The following is a 3163-nucleotide window of genomic DNA, read 5'->3' on the forward strand; positions in this document are numbered from 1 at the left end:
TCAGATGTGTTTACTTGGTCCTATCAAGACATGCCTGGTTTGGATTCTAAGATTGTGGAGCATAAATTACCGTTGAAGCCAGAATGCCCTCCAGTCAAGCAGAAGTTAAGAAGGAATCATCCTGATATGGCAGTGAAGATCAAAGAAGAAGTGCAAAAGCAGATTGATGTTGCCTTCCTTGTTACTACTGAGTATCCATGGTGGGTGGTCAATATTGTGCCTGTTCCTAAGAAATATGGAAAAGTACGTATGTGTGTCGATTATAGAGATTTGAACAAAGCTAGTCCGAAAGATGATTTCCCTCTGCCACACATTGATATGTTGGTAGATAATACAGCTAAATTCAAAGTCTTTTCGTTTATGGACGGATTTTCCGGTTATAATCAGATCAAGTGTTGGTTCTATGAATTGGCATCAATTTTGGTAAAACTTAGTGTTATCACAAGATGTCACGCTTGTAGTCTTGACATGTGATATCAACTTTCTGTAGGTTGGTTGATATGGTTGTGCAGGATCTATTCAAGATGTCATACCCGATGTTATAATGTGTGCATACAGAACATTCAGTTTGAATGTTATGTATTTTGTTATTGCGCTTTTCATGCAAGTCTTTGTATGTTTATGTGGAGATTGCATGCATTATTCAAGGAGCAATTCTATTTAAAGCCAGAATATTCTGTTTCCCGAAAAGGAATGATTTGCTGCTATTTATTAGGGAATGCGAAATAAATAGAATTAGGGTTTCATGCTGCCCATGCCCATTTAGAAAGCTTCTATTTAAAGACTATATAAACCCTATTTTAGAGATAGAAAATACGAACGATGAAGTGAGTGAGTTTTAATCTTGTGTGCGTTTGTGAATTGTGAGCCATTCATCCATCTTATTGATGTGTGAATTGGACTGAGTTTTGCGTTGTAATTTTCCCACTCTAAGCTTTGAAGTACGAGTGTATTTGTTTACGTGATTGAAGCTTTTAAGCAAGATCAAGTGTGTGTCCTGGAAGTGTGTCTTCTTTCTTTTTGGTATTTGTTCTAGTATCACTACTGTGATTGAGGGGGAGTGAGTAGCGTCTCATGTCTAAGAGTTCTTAGATAGAAATCACACAGGTAGAGGTTAAGTGAAAAGACTGTAACTTGAAGTTGTTTGCTGAGAGTATTTGAACTAATTCTGTTTAGTGGATTTCCTTCCTGGCTTGGTAGCCTCCAGACGTAGGTGTGTTTGCACCGAACTGGGTTAACAATTGCTTGTGTCGTTTTTCAATTGTTTCTTGGTTTTTATTCTGTTCATATTTCACTTGTTGTTCAGATATTAGTGTCGTGACATTACCTTCGACATCTCATATCTGATACCAGAATTTCAATTGGTATCAGAGCAGGCATCCTGCCCTGGTTCTGGGTGAGATCTTGGGACGTTACTTTCTGGTACTATGGATAGAGACGGAGGATCTGTAAATAGACCATCAATTCTGGATGGATCTAACTATGATTATTGGAAACCTCAGATGGTAGCATTCTTGAAATCTTTGGACAATAAGATTTGGAAAGTTGTTTTAACAGGATGGGAACATCCCTTCATTACTAAGGATGGAGAAGTTACAACTGATAAGAAGTCTGATGAAGAATGGACCAAGGAGGAGGATGAACTAGCTCTTGGAAATTCTAAAGCATTGAGTGTTATATTCAATGGGGTTGATAAGAACATCTTCAGACTGGTGAACAATTGTGAGGTGGCTAAAGATGCTTGGGATATTCTCAAAACCACTCATGAAGGTACCTCTAGAGTGAAGATGTCTAGATTGCAGCTGCTTACTACCAAGTTTGAAAATTTGAGGATGAAAGAAGATGAGAGTATTCATGATTTCCATATGAATATTCTTAAGATTGCTAATTCCTCAGATGCTCTAGGTAAGAAGATGTTAGATGAAAAGCTTGTGAGGAAAATTCTCAGGTCACTTCCCAAAAGATTTGCCATGAAAGTGACAGCCATAGAAGAATCTCAAGATATCTGCAAGATGAGAGTGGATGAGCTAATTGGATCCCTCCAATCATTCGAGTTGGGAACGAGTGATGGATCTGAAAAGAAAGTCAAAAACATAGCCTTTGTGTCCAACACTGAAGATAAAAAGGAAGAAAGTAGTCAGGATACTGATGAAGGTATGTCAAATGACTTAGTGTTACTTGGAAGACAATTCAACAAAATCCTGAAGAGGATGGATGTGAGGTCAAAGTCTAACGTCAAGAACAACTCATTTGACATCAGTAGGTCCAATGATGTTGGAAGAAGAATAAAATCTGAAGAAAAATCCAAACAGGGCAAAGGAATTCAGTGTCATGAATGTGAAGGGTATGGTCACATTAGAGCTGAATGTGGGACCTATCTCAAGAAACAGAAGAAGAGTCTTGTTGCTACTTGGTCTGATGATGACTCTGAAAGTGAAACAGAAGGAGAATCTGCCAATCTTGTGATTACCTTGACTGGGAGATGGGATCCTGATGAAGATTCCAGTGATGATGAATTAACCTTTGATGAATTAGCTACTTCTTACAGGAAGTTGTGTTTCAGAAGTGAAGAAGTGTGTCAACAAGTGGAGAATCAGAAGAAACTAATAACCCAACTAGAGGTTGAGAAGACAGAACACTTAGAAACCATTTCTAATTTGAAGATTGAAGCCTTGTTCCTGAATTCCAAACTGGATGAGATGACTAAGTCTGTCAGAATGCTAAATAGTGGATCTGACACCTTAGACAAAATCCTCCAGGCTGGAAAGATGGCAGGAGACATGACTGGCCTTGGGTTCAATGAATCTTCTCCTGATTGTAGTCCCTCTAATAGCAAACATAAGATGTCACATCAGGTGTCTCAACATCACAAGGGAAGACAACATAATCACTCAAAAGGAAAATACCAAAGATGGAGATGTCACTACTGTGGGAAATTTGGTCTCATAAAACCATTATGCTTTAGGTTGTATGGTTATCCCAGTCCTACTCATCAACCTAGACCCAAACAACACATCTCTTCTAACAGAAAATAGTGGGTTCCTAGGGTTGGTGCTACTAACATGATAGCTCACACTTCTTTCAGAGTCTCAGTCAAAGAAGATTGGTACTTTGATAGTGGATGCTCCAGACACATGACTGGAAGCAAAAATCTGCTGGTTGA

Source organism: Lathyrus oleraceus, chromosome 6 (assembly GCF_024323335.1).
Source record: "Lathyrus oleraceus cultivar Zhongwan6 chromosome 6, CAAS_Psat_ZW6_1.0, whole genome shotgun sequence".
Classification (NCBI taxonomy): domain Eukaryota; kingdom Viridiplantae; phylum Streptophyta; class Magnoliopsida; order Fabales; family Fabaceae; genus Lathyrus; species Lathyrus oleraceus.